This window comes from Olea europaea, chromosome 1 (assembly GCF_002742605.1).
Source record: "Olea europaea var. sylvestris chromosome 1, O_europaea_v1, whole genome shotgun sequence".
NCBI lineage: Eukaryota > Viridiplantae > Streptophyta > Magnoliopsida > Lamiales > Oleaceae > Olea > Olea europaea.
The window spans coordinates 13,351,334-13,366,407 of record NC_036237.1 but is presented as its reverse complement, the minus strand read 5'-3'; positions in this window follow the sequence as shown (position 1 = coordinate 13,366,407).

Genomic DNA, 15,074 nt, shown 5'->3' with positions numbered 1-15,074 from the left:
TCCGTTCTAGGCCCATAAGTACTTTTCGGATATGTATCGACCATTTTGGATTGAATTCATAGCTTTCCCATGATGTATAAGAGATTTTGGACATTGTTTTTCGAAGAGCGAGCACTTGCATATTTGGATTGTCGACATTCGAAGAATTGAGCGTAACTTTTGCACATGGTGTCCGTTTTGGGTCCATAAGTACTTTTCGAAAATGTAGTTACCGTTTTGGATTGAAATCACGGTATTGTTGTGATGTAAGAGGGATTTTGGCCATTTGTTTTTTGAAAAATGAGCATTTTCATATTTGGATTGTTGGCATTCGAAGAATTGAGCGTAACTTTCATACATGGTGTCCGATTTGGGCCCATAAGTACTTTTCGAAAATGTAGCGACTGTTTTGGATTGAACTCATAGCTTTACCGTGACGTATGTGATATTTCAGGCATTTTTTTAGAAGAATTAGCACTTGCATATTTGGATTGTCGGTGTTTGAAGAATTGAGCGTAACTTTTGCACACGGTTTCCGTTATGGGCCCATAAGTACTTTTCAAAAATGTAGCGATCGCTTTGGATTTAACTCATAGCATCGTCATGATGTAAGAGGGATTTCGACCACTTTTTTTTAAGAACGAGCACTTGCATAGTTGGATTGTCGACGTTCGAAGAATTGAGCGCAACTTTTGCACACGGTGTCTATTCTGGGCCCATAAGTACTTTTCTGATATGTAGCGACTGTGTTGGATTGAATTCACAGATTTTCCACGACATATGAGGGATTTCAGGCATTTTTTTCGAAGAACGAGCACTTGCATATTTGGATTGTCAGCGTTCGAAGAATTGAGCATAACTTTTGCACACGGTTTTCGTTTTAAGTCCATAAGTACTTTCCGAAAATGTAGCGACCATTTTGGATTGAACTAACTACATCATCGTGACGTAAGAGGGATTTGAACCATTTGTTTTTGAAGAGTGAGCACTTGCATAGTTGTATTGTCGGCATTCGAAGAATTGAGCGCAACTTTTGCACACGGTGTCCGTTTTGTGCCCATAAGTACTTTTCGAAAATGTAGTGACCGTTTTGGATTGAACTCACTACATCATTGTGACATCAGAGGGATTTCAACCATTTTTTTTAAGAACGAGCACTTGCATATTTGGATTGTCGACGTTCGAAGAATTGAGCATAACTTTTACACACGATTTTCGTTTTGGGCCCATAAGTACTTTTCGAAAATGTAGCGATCGTTTTGGATTGAACTCACGGCATTGTCATGATGTAAGAAGGATTTTGGTCATTTTTCTTTCGAAGAACGAGCACTTGCATATTTGGATTGTCGGCGTTCGAAGAATTGAGCGTAACTTTTGCACACGGTTTTCGTTCTGGGCCCATAAGTAATTTTCAAAAATGTTGCGACCGTTTTGGATTTAACTCACTACATCATCATGATGTAAGAGGGATTTCGACAATTTGTTTTTGAAGAACGAGCACTTCCATAGTTGGATTGTCGGCGTTCGAAGAATTTAGTGCAACTTTTGCACACGGTGTCTGTTCTGGGCCTATAAGTACTTTTTGAAAATGTAGCGACCATTTTGGATTGAACTCATGGAATCGTTGTGATGTAAGAGGGATTTCGGTCATTTTTCTTTCGAAGAACGAGCACTTGCATATTTGGATCATCGACGTTTGAAGAATTCAGCGTAACTTTTGCACACGGTTTCCGTTTTGAATTGAACTCACTAAATCATCGTGACGTTAAAGGGATTTTGACTATTTGTTTTTAAAGAACAAGCACTTGCGTAGTTGGGTTGTCGGCATTTGAAGAATTAAGACTTTTGCACACGGTGTCCGTTATGGGCGCATAAGTACTTTTCGGATATGTGGCGACCATTTTGGATTGAATTCATAGCTTTGCTGTGACGTATGAGGGATTTTGGTCATTTTTTTCGAAGAACGAGCAATTGCATATTTGGATTGTCCGCGTTCGAAGAATTGAGCGTAACTTTTGCACACGGTTTCAGTTTTGGGCCCATAAGTACTTTTCGAAAATGTTGCGACCGTTTTGGATTGAACTCACTACATCGTCGTGACGTAAGAGGGATTTCAACCATTTGTTTTTGAAGAACGAGCACTTGCATAGTTGGATTGTCGGCGTTCGAAGAATTGAGCATAACTTTTGCACATGGTGTCCGTTCTGTGCCCATAAGTACTTTTCTGATACGTCGCGACCATTTTGGATTGAATTCACAGCTTTGCCATAACGTATTAGGGATTTCTGCATTTTTTCGAAGAACAAGCACTTGCATATTTGGATTGTCGGCGTTCGAAGAATTGAGCGTAACTTTTGCACATGGTTTCCGTTTTGGGCCCATAAGTACTTTTCGAAAATGTAGCGACTGTTTTGGATTGAACTCATGACATCGTTGTGACGTAAGAGGGATTTTAGCCATTTGTTTTTTGAAGAATGAGCACTTGCATATTTGGATTGTCGGCGTTCGAAGAATTGAGCGTAACTTTTGCACACGGCGTTCGTTTTGGGCCCATAAGTACTTTTCGAAAATGTGGCGACCATTTTGGATTGAACTCATGCCATCATCATGACATAAGAGCATTTTTGACCATTTTTTTTTAAAGAATGAGCACTTGCATATTTGGATTGTCGGCGTTCGAAGAATTGAGCGTAGCTTTTGCACACAGTGTACGTTTTGGGTCCATAAGTACTTTTTGAAAATGTAGCGACCATTTTGGATTGAAATCATGGCATTGTCATGACGTGAGAGGGATTTCGACCGTTTGTTTTTTGAAAAATGAGCATTTGCATATTTGAATTATCGGCGTTCATTGAATTGAGCATAACTTTTGCACATGGTGTCCGATTTAGGCCTATAAGTACTTTTCAGAAATGTAGCTACTATTTTGGATTGAACTCACAGCTTTATTGTGACACATGAGAGATTTTGGGCATTTTTTTTGGAAGAACGAGCACTTGCATATTTGGATTGTTGGTGTTCGAAGAATTGAGCATAACTTTTGCACACGGTTTCCATTTTAGGCCCATAAGTACTTTTCGAAAATGTAGCGATCGTTTTGGATTGAACTCACGACATCATCCTGATGTAAGAAGGATTTTGGTCATTTTTCTTTTGAGGAACGAGCACTTGCATAGTTGGATTGTCGACGTTCGAAGAATTGAGCGCAACTTTTGCACACAGTGTCCGTTCTGGGCCCATAAGTACTTTTCTGATATGTAGCGACCGTTTTGGATTGAATTCACAACTTTTCCATGACGTATGAGTGATTTCGGGCATTTTTTTTGAAGATCGAGCACTTGCATATTTGGATCGTTGGCGTTCGAAGAATTGAGCGTAACTTTTGCACATGGTTTCCGTTTTGGGCCCATAAGTACTTTCCAAAACTGTAGCGACCATTTTGGATTAAACTCAAGGCATCGTCGTGATGTAAGAGGGAGTTCAGCTATTTTTTTTTGAAGAATGAGCACTTGTATATTTGGATTGTCGGCGTTCTAAGAATTGAGCGTAACTTTTGCACACGGTATTTGCTTTGGGCCCATAACTACTTTTCAAAAATGTTGCAACCATTTTGGATTGAACTCATGACATCGTAATGACGTAAGAGGGATTTTGACCATTTGATTTTCGAAGAACGAGCACTTGCATATTTGGAATGTCGGTATTCAAAGAATTGAGAGCAACTTTTGCACACAATGTTCGTTCTGGGCCCATAAGTACTTTTTGAAAATGTAATGACCGTTTTGGATTGAACTCACCGCTTTGCCATGATGTTTGAGGGATTTCAGGCATTTTTATTTCCATGAACGAGTACTTGCATATTTGGATTGTAAGCGTTCGAAGAATTGAGCGTAACTTTTGTACACGATTTTTGTTTTGGGTACACAAGTACTTTTCAAAAATGTAGCGACCGTTTTGGATTGAACTCTTGGCATCTTCATGATATAAGAGGGATTTTGGCCGCTTGTTTTTTGGAGAACGGGCACTTGCATATTTGGATTGTCGACCTTCGAAGAATTGAGCGTAACTTTTGCACACGGTTTTCGTTTTAGGCCCATAATTACTTTTTGGAAATGTAGCGACTGTTTTGGATTGAACTCACGCATCGTCATGACACAAGAGGGATTTTGACCATTTGTTTTTTGATGAACGAGCACTTGCATATCTGAATTGTCGATATTCGAAGAATTGAGCATAACTTTTGCATACGGTACCCATTTTGGGCCCATAAGTACTTTTCGAAAATGTTACGACCATTTTGGATTGAACTCATAGCTTTGCCGTGATGTATGAGGGATTTTAGGCATTTTTATTTCAAAGAACGAGCACTTGCATAATTGGATTGTCGGCATTCAAAGAATGGAGTGTAACTTTTGCACACGGTGTTCGTTTTGGGCCCATAAGTACTTTTCGAAAATGTAGCGACTGCTTTGGATTGATCTCACAGTATCGTCATGACGTAAGAGGGATTTCGGCCATTTATTTTTGGAAGAACGAGCACTTGCATAATTTGATTGTCGGCGTTCAAAGAATTGAGCGTAACTTTTGTACATAGTTTTTGTTTTAGGCCCATAAGTACTTTTCGAAAATGTAGCAATCATTTTGGATTGAACTCATGGCATCGTCATAACGGAAGAGGAATTTCGATCATTTGTTTTTGAAGAACGAGCACTTGCATAGTTGGATTGTCGACGTTCGAAGAATTGAGCACAACTTTTACACACGGTGTCCGTTCTAGGCCCATAAGTACTTTTCGGATAAGTAGCGATTGTTTTGGATTGAATTCACAGCTTTTCCATGACGTATGAGGGATTTCAGGCGTTGTTTTTCAAAGAACGAGCACTTGCATATTTGGATTGTTGACGTTCGAAGCATTGAGCGTAACTTTTGCACACGGTGTCCGTTTTGGGCCCATAAGTACTTTTCAAAAATGTAGCGACTGTTTTGGATTGAACTCTCAGCACCATCGTGATATAAGAGGGATTTCAACCATTTGTTTTTTGAAGAACGAGCATTTTCATATTTCAATTGTCGGCGTTCAAAGAATTGAGCGTAACTTTTGCACACGATGTCCGATTTGGGCCCATTAGTACTTTTCAGAAATGTAGCGACTATTTTGGATTGAACTCACAGCGTTGCCGTGTCGTATGAGGGATTTCGGGCATTTTTTTGGAAGAACGAGCACTTGAATATTTGGATTGTCGGGGCTTGAAGAATTGAGCGTAACTTTTGCACAGGGTTTCCGTTTTGGGCCCATAAGTACTTTTCGAAAATCTAGTGATCGTTTTGGATTGAACTCATGGCATCATTGGGATGTAAGAAGGATTTCGATTATTTTTCTTTCGAAGAATGAGCACTTGCATATTTGGATTGTCGGCGTTCGAAGAATTGAGCATAACTTTTGCACACGAAGTCCGTTTTAGGCCCATAAGTACTTTTCGGAAATGTAGCGATCGTTTTAGATTGAACTCACCGCTTTACCGTGATGTATGAGGGATTTTGGGCATTTTTCTTTGAAGAACAAGCACTTGCATAATTAGATTGTCGGCATTTGAAGAATGAAGCGTAACTTTTGCACACGGTGTTCGTTTTGGGCCCATAAGTACATTTCGGAAATGTAGCGACCGTTTTGGATGGAACTCACGACATCTTCATGACGTAAGACGGATTTTGACCATTTTTTTTGAAGAACGAGCACTTGCATAGTTGGATTGTCGGCGTTCAAAGAATTGAGCGCAACTTTTACACACGGTGTCCGTTCTGGGCCCATAAGTACTTTTCGTATATGTAGCGACCATTTTGGATTGAATTCACAGCTTTACCGTGATGTATGAGAGATTTCAGGCATTGTTTTTCAAAGAGTGAGCACTTGCATATTTGGATTGTCGGCGTTCGAAGAATTGTACGTAACTTTTGCACACGGTGTCCATTTTGGGTCCATAAGTACTTTTCGAAAATGTAGCGACCATTTTGGATTGAAATCATGGCATTGTCGTGGTGTAAGAGGGATTTCAACTGTTTGTTTTTTGAAAAATGAGCATTTGCATATTTAGATTGTCGGTGTTCGAAGAATTGAGCGTAACTTTTGCACACGGTGTCCGATTTGGGCCCAAAAGTACTTTTCGAAAATGTCGCGACTGTTTTGGATTGAACTCACAGCTTTACCATGATGTATGAGGGACTTCAGGCATTTTTTTTGGAAGAACGAGCACTTGCATATTTGGATTATTGGCGTTCGAAGAATTGAGCGTAACTTTTGCAGACGATGTCCGTTTTGGGCCCATAAGTACTTTTGGAAAATGTAGCGACCGTTTTGGATTGAACTCATGGCATCATCGTCACGTAAGAGGGATTTCAGCCGCTTTTTTTTTTGAACAACAAGCACTTGCATATTTACATTCTCGACGTTCGAAGAATTGAGCGTAACTTTTGCACACGAGTTTCGTTTTGGGCCCATAAGTACTTTTCGGAAATGTAGAGACCATTTTGGATTGAACTCATGCATTGTCATGTTGTAAAAGGGATTTCGACCATTTGCTTTTCGTTGAACGAGCACTCGCATACTTGGAATGTCGACGTTCGAAGAATTGAGCGTAACTTTTGCACACGGCGTCGATTTGAGGCCCATATGTACTTTTCAGAAATGTAGCGACCATTTTGGATTGAAATCACCACTTTACCATGACGTATAAGGGATTTTGGGCATTTTCTTTCGAGGAACGAGCACTTGAATAATTAGATTATCGGCGTTCGAAGAATGAAGCGCAACTTTTGTACACGGTTTCAGTTTTTGGCCCACAAGTACTTTTCGGAAATGTAGCGACCGTTTTAGAGTGAACTCACGGCATCATCGTGATGTAAGTGGGATTTTGACTATTTATTTTTTTAAGAACGAGCACTTGCATATTTGGATTGTCGGCGTTCGAAGAATTGAGCGCAACTTTTGCACACGGTGTCAATTTTGGGCCCATAAGTACTTTTCGAAAATGTAGCGACTGTTTTGGATTGAACTCATCAATTTTTTGTGATATATGAGGGATTTCGGGCCTTTTTTTCGAAGAACGGGCACTTGCATATTTAGATTATCGGCATTCGTAGAATTGAACGTAACTTTTGCACACGATTTTCGTTTTGGGCACCTAAGTACTTTTCGTAAATGTAGCGACCGTTTTAGATTAAACTCATGGCATCATTTTGGTGCAAGAGGGATTTTGGCCTTTTTTTTGAAGAACGAGAACTTGCATATTTGGATTGTCGGCGTTCAAAGAATTTAGCATAACTTTTGCGTACGGTGTCCGTTTTGGGCCCATAAGTACTTTTGGAAAATGTAGCGACCATTTTGGATTGAACTCATGGCATCGTCGTAACGTAAGAGGGATTTCGACCATTTGTTTTTTGCACAATGAGCACTTGCATATTTGCATTCTTGACGTTCGAAGAATTGAGCGTAAGTTTTGCACACGGTTTCGATTTTGGGCCCATAAGTACTTTTCGAAAATGTAGCGACCATTTTGAATTGAACTCACGTATTGTCGTGATGTAAGAGGGATTTCGACCGTTTGTTTTTCGGTGAACGAGCACTTGCATATTTGGATTGTTGGCGTTCGAAGAATTGAGCGTAACTTTTGCACACGATTTCCGTTTTGGGCCCATAAGTACCTTTTGGAAATGTAGCGACCGTTTTGGGTTGAACTCACGGCATCATCGTGACGTAAGAGGGATTTCGGCCGTTTGTTTTTAGAAGAACAAGCACTTGCATATTTGGATTGTCGACGTTCGAAGAATTGAGCGTAACGTTTGCACATGATTTTCGTTTTGGGCCCATAAATACTTTTCAAAAATTTAGCGATGTTTTGGATTGAACTCACGGCATCGTCGTGACGTAAGAGGGATTTTGACCATTTGATTTTTGAAGAACGAGCACTTGCATAGTTGGATTGTCGGCGTTCAAAGAATTGAGCGCAACTTTTGTACACGGTGTCCGTTCTGGGCCCATAAGTACTTTTTGGAAATGTAGCGACCATTTTGGATTGAACTCATGGCATCATCGTGATGTAAGAGCGATTTCAGCCATTTTTTTGAAGAACGAGCACTTGCATATTTGGATTGTCGGCGTTCGAAGAATTGAGCGTAACTTTTGCACACAATTTTCATTTTAGGCCCATAAGTACTTTTCGAAAATGTAGCGACCATTTTGGAGTGAACTCACGGCATCGTCGTGACGTATGTGGGATTTTGACCGTTATTTTTTTGAAGAACGAGCACTTGCATATTTCGATTGTCGGCGTTCGATGAATTGAGCGCAACTTTTGCACACGGTGTCAGTTTTGGGCACATAAGTACATTTGAAAAGTGTAGCGACCGTTTTGGATTGAACTCACCGATTTTTAATGATGTATGAGGGATTTTGGGCATTTTTTTTGAAGAACAAGCACTTGCATATTTAGATTGTCGGCATTTGAAGAGTTGAACGTAACTTTGGCACACGATTTTCGTTTTGAGCACATAAGTACTTTTTGTAAATGTAGCGGCCATTTTGGATTAAACTCACGGCATCATCGTGATGTAAGAGGGATTTCAACCGTTTATTTTTTGAAGAACGAGCACTTGCATATTTGGATTGTCGGCGTTCAAAGAATTGAGCTTAACTTCTGCACACGGCGTCCGTTTCGGGCCCATAAATACTTTTTGAAAATGTAGCGACCATTTTGGATTGAACTCACCACTTTACCGTGACGTATGAGGGATATTGGTCATTTTTCTTTCGAAGAACGAGCACTTGAATAATTGGATTATCGACGTTCGAAGAATGCAGCGTAACTTTTGCACACGGTGTCAGTTTTTGGCTTATAAGTACTTTTCGGAAATGTAGCGACCATTTTAGTGTGAACTCACGGCATCATCATGATGTAAGTGGGATTTTGACAGTTTGTTTTTTGAAGAACGAGCACTTGCATATTTGGATTGTCGGCGTTCGAAGAATTGAGCGCAACTTTTGCACACGGTGTTAGTTTTGGGCCCATAAGTACTTTTCAAAAATGTAGCGACCATTTTGGATTGAACTCATCGATTTTTCATGATGTATGAGGGATTTTGGGCATTTGTTTTTCGAAGAACGAGCACTTGCATAATTGGATTGTCGGCATTCGTAGAATTGGGCATAACTTTTGCACACGGTTTTCGTTTTGGGCGCATAACTACTTTTTGTAAATGTAGCGACCGTTTTGGATTAAACTCACGGCATCGTTGTGACGTAAGAGGGATTTCGGCCTTTTTTTTTTGAAGAACGAGAACTTGCATATTTGGATTGTCGACATTCAAAGAATTGAGCACAACTTTTTCACACGGTGTCCGTTTTGGGCCCATATGTACTTTTGAAAAATGTAGCGACCGTTTTGGATTGAACTCATGGCATCATCATAACGTAAGAGAGATTTTGACCATTTGTTTTTTGAACAATGAGCACTTGCATATTTGGATTCTCGACGTTTGAAGAATTGAGCGTAACTTTTGCACACGATTTTCGTTTTGGGCCCATAAGTACTTTTTGAAAATGTAACGACCATTTTGGATTGAACTCACGCATCATTGTGACGTAAGAGGGATTTTGACCGTTTGTTTTTCGATGAACGAGCACTTGCATATTTGGATTGTCGGCGTCCGAAGAATTGAGCGCAACTTTTGCACACGGTTTCCGTTTTGGGCCCCTAAGTACTTTTCGAAAATGTAGCGACCATTTTGGGTTGAACTCATGGCATCGTCATGACGTAAGAGGGATTTCAGCCATTTGTTTTTAGAAGAACGAGCACTTGCATATTTGGATTGTTGACGTTCGAAGAATTGAGCGTAACTTTTGCACATGGTTTTCGTTTTGGGCCCATAAATACTTTTTGAAACTGTAGTGACGTTTTGGTTTGAACTCACGACATTGTCGTGATGTAAGAGGGATTTTATCATTTATTTTTTGAAGAACGAGCACTTGCATAGTTGGATTGTCGGCGTTCGAAGAATTGAGCGCAACTTTTGCACACGGTGTTCGTTCTGGGCCCATAAACACTTTTCGGAAATGTAGCGACCATTTTAGATTGAACTCATGGCACCATCATGACGTAAGAGGTATTTCAGGTGTTCATTTTTTGAAGAACGAGCATTTGCATATTTAGATTGTTGGCGTTTGAAAAGTTGATCGTAACTTTTGCACACGGTGTCCGTTCTGGGCCCATAAGCGCCATTCGAAAATGTAGCGACAGTTTTGGATTGAACTCACAGCTTTACTATGACGTATGAGGGATTTCAGGCATTTTTTTTGAAGAACGAGCACTTGCATAACTGGATTGTCGGCGTTCGTAGAATTGAGCTTAACTTTAGCACACGGTGTTCGTTTTGGGCCCATAAGTACTTTTCAAAAATGTAGCGACCGTTTTGGATTAAACTTACGACATCATCGTAACATAAGAGGGATTTCGACCATTTGTTTTTCGAAGAACTAGCACTTGCATATTTAGATTGTCGACGTTCGAAGAATTGAGAGCAACTTTTGCACACGGTGTCCATTCTGGGCCCATAAGTACTTTATGTAAATGTAGCGACCGTTTTGGATTAAACTCACGGCATCATCGTGACGTAAGAGGGATTTTAGCCTTTTTTTGGAAGAACGAGCACTTGCTTATTTGGATTGTCGGCGTTCGAGGAATTGTGCATAACTTTTGCACACGATGTTCGTTTTGGTCCCATAAATACTTTTCAAAAATGTAGCGACCGTTTTGGATTGAACTCACGACATATATTGGACCTTTTGAGGCAACTATAGACCCTGGGAGAGAATTCTGATTGGTCAATAAAAATTAATTTCAATGCTATTTTTTTTTTGTTTTTTCTGAGTTTATCCAATTTATCATGAAAGGTAAGAGGGGATAAAGGAACCGTGTGTTGATTGTCCTCTAAAGGTAAGTTTTCTTCTTCCTTATGTAAAAAGGAAATAAATAAATCAATCAAATTCCAGCAGGCTTCATGAAGTGCTTCTTTCGGAGTTAAACTCCCATTTGTCCATATAACAAAACTTCATAAGAAAATCTCTCGAGAAATCTATGAAGATAGAATTAGGTCTCAACAACCAAATCGGTGTTTTACTACCAATCACAAGTTTCATGTTGGACGCAGTATGAATACGAGAAATTATGATCAAGGATTACTTTATCAAGGGCCATCTACTTCAGAGATCCCTACTGAAAACTTTTTCAAATATAAAAAATTAGTATCTTCTCACGAATTAGTGAATTAGACAGGATTCCTTTGTATTGTACAGAATAACAAGTTGTGGGTGAATCTTCATAAATTTGATCGAGGGATTTCGATCGTTTGTTTTTGAAGAACGAGCACTTGCATAGTTGGATTGTCGGCATTCGAAGAATTGAGCTTAACTTTTGCACACGGTGTCTGTTCTAGGCCCATAAGTACTTTTTTGATATGTAATGACCGTTTTGGATTGAATTCACAGCTTTGCCATGACGTATGAGGGTTTTGGGCATTTTTTTGAAGAACGAGCACTTGTATATTTGGATTGTTGGCGTTCGAACAATTGAGCATAACTTTTGCACACGGTTTCCATTTTGGGCCCATAAGTACTTTACAGAAATTTAGCGAGAGTTTTGGATTGAACTCATGGCATCATCGTGACGTAAGCGGGATTTCAATCGTTTGTTTTTTGAAGAACGAGCACTTGCTTATTTGGATTGTCGGCGTTTGAAGAATTGAGCGTAACTTTTGCACACTGTTTCTGTTTTGGGCCCATAAGTACTTTTCGAAAATGTAGCGATAGTTTTGAATTGAACTCACAGTTTTACCGTGACGTATGAGGGATTTTGGGCATTTTTTCAAAGAACGAGCACTTGTATATTTGGATTATCGGCGTTCAAAGAATTGAGCGTAACTTTTGCACACGGCATTCGCTTTGGGCCCATAAGTACTTTTCAAAAATGTAGCGACCATTTTGGATTGAACTCACGTCATCATCGTGACGTAAGAGGGATTTTGACCATTTGTTTGTCATGGAATGAGCACTTGCATATTTGGATTGTCGGCGTTCGAAGAATTGAGCGTAACTTTTGCACAAGGTTTTCGTTTTGGGCCCATAAGTACTTTTTGGAAATGTAGCGACCGTTTTGGATTGAACAACTCGAAATCGTCATGACGTAAGAGGGATTTCGGCCGTTTGTTTTTTGAAGAACGAGCACTTGCATAATTGGATTGTCGACGTTCGAAGAATTGAGCGTAACTTTTGCACACGGTTTCCATTTAGGGCCAATAAATACCTTTCGAAAATGTAGTGACCGTTTTGGATTGAACTCACAAGATCATCGTGACATAAGAGGGATTTCGACTATTTGTTGTATGAAGAATGAGCACTTGCATAGTTGGAGTATCGACGTTCAAAGAATTGAGCGCAACTTTTGCACACGGTGTTCGTTTTGGGCCCATAAATACTTTTCAAAAATGTAGCGACTATTTTGGTTTGAACTCACGACATCGTCGTGATCTAAGAGGGATTTCGACCATTTTTTTTGAAGAATGAGCACTTGCATAGTTGGATTGTCGGCGTTCGAAGAATTGAGCGTAACTTTTGCACACGGTATCTGTTCTGGGCCCAAAAGTACTTTTCTAAGATGTAGTGACCATTTTGGATTGAATTCATAGCTTTGCCATGACGTATGAGGGATTTTGGGCATTTTCTTTGAAGAACGAGCACTTCCATATTTGGATTGTCAGCGTTCGAAGAATTGAGCATAACTTTTGCACACGGTTTCCATTTTGGGCCCATAAGTACTTTACAGAAATTTAGCGAGCGTTTTAAATTGAATTCATGGTATCGTCATGACGTAAGCGGGATTTCAATCGTTTGTTTTTTTAAGAACGAGCACTTGCTTATTTGGATTGTCGGCGTTCGAAGAATTGAGCATAACTTTTGGACACTGTTTCCGTTTTGGGCCCATAAGTACTTTTCAAAAACGTAGCGACAGTTTTGGATTGAACTCACAGTTTTACCATGACGTATGAGGGATTTTGGGCATTTTTTGAAGAACGAGCACTTGTATATTTGGATTATCGGTGTTCGAAGAATTGAGCGTAACTTTTGCACACGGTGTTCGCATTGGGCCCATAAGTACTTTTCAAAAATGTAGCGACCGTTTTGGATTGAACTCACGAAATCGTCATGACGTAAGAGGGATTTCGGCCATTTGTTTTTAAAAGAACGAGCACTTGTATATTTGGATTATCGGCGTTCGAAGAATTGAGCGTAACTTTTGCACACGATCTCCATTTTGGGCCAATAAATACTTTTCGAAAATGTAGCGACCATTTTGGATTGAACTCATGACATCATCATGACGTAAGAGGGATTTTGGGTGCTTTTATTTTTTGAAGAGCGAGCATTTGCATATTTGGATTGTACGCGTTCGAAGAATTGAGTGTAACTTTTGCACACAGTGTCCGTTTTGGGCCAATAAGTGCCTTTTGAAAATGTAGTGACAGTTTTGGATTGAACTCATTGTTTTACCATGACGTATGAGGGATTTCGGGCCATTTTTTGGAAGAACGAGCACTTGCATAGTTGGATTGTTGGCGTTCGTAGAATTGAGCGTCACTTTTGCACACGGTTTCCATTTTGGGCCCATAAGTTCTTTTCAGAAATGTAGCGACCGTTTTGGATTGAACTCTCGGCATCATCGTGATGTAAGAGGGATTTTGACCGTTTGTTTTTCAAAGAATGAGCACTTGCATAGTTGGATTGTTGACGTTCGAAGAATTGAGCGCAACTTTTGCACACGGTGTCCGTTCTGGGCCCATAAGTACTTTTTGTAAATGTAGCGACCATTTTGGATTAAATTCACGGCATCGTCGTGATGTAAGAGGGATTTAGGTAGTTTGTTTTTTGAAGAATGAGCACTTGCATATTTGGATTGTCAGCGTTCGAAGAATTGAGCATAACTTTTGCACACGATGTTCGTTTTGGGCACATAAGTACTTTTTGGAAATGTAGCGACCGTTTTGGATTGAACTCCTAGATTTGCCATGATGTATGAGGGATTTCGGGCATTTTTTTCGAAGAACGAGCACTTGCATATTTGGATTGTCGGTGTTCGATGAATTGAGCGTAACTTTTGCACACGATTTTCGTCTTGTGTCCATAAGTACTTTTCGAAAACATAGCGATCATTTTGGATTGAACTCACGGCATTGTCGTGATATAAGAGGGATTTCAACCGTTTGTTTTTCAAAGAACGAAAACTTGCGTATTTGGATTGCTGGCGTTTGAAGAATTGAGCATAATTTTTGCACACGGTGTCCATTTTGGGCCCATAGGTACTTTTCGAAAATGTAGCGACCATTTTTTTTTGAACTCACCACTTTGCCGTGATGTATGAGGGATTTCTGGTGTTTATTTTTTGAAGAATGAGTACTTGCATATTTGGATTGTCGGCGTTCGAGGAATTGAGTGTAACTTTTGCACACGGTGTTCGTTTTGGGCCCATAACTACTTTTCTGAAATGTAGCGACCGTTTTGGATTGAACTCATGGCACTATCGTGATGTAAGAGGGATTTCGGCCGTTTGTTTTTTGAAAAACGAGCATTTGCACTTTTGGATTGTCGGAGTTCGAAGAATTGAGCGTAACTTTTGCATACGGTGTCCGTTTTAGGCCCATAAGTACTTTTCGAAAATGTAGCAACAGTTTTCGATTGAACTGAGAGCTTTACCATGACGTATGAGGGATTTCGGGCATTTTTTTCGAAGAACGAGCACTTTCATATTTGGATTGTCGACGTTCAAAGAATTGAGCATAACTTTTGCACACGGTTTTCGTTTTGGGCCCATAAGTACTTTTTGGAAATGTAGCAACCATTTTGGATTGAACTCATGACATCTCATGATGTAAGAGGGTTTTCGGCCATTTTTCTTTTGAAGAATGAGCACTTGCATATTTGGATTGTCGGCGTTCGAGGAATTGAGTGTAACTTTTGCACACGGTGTTCGTTTTGGGCCCATAACTACTTTTCT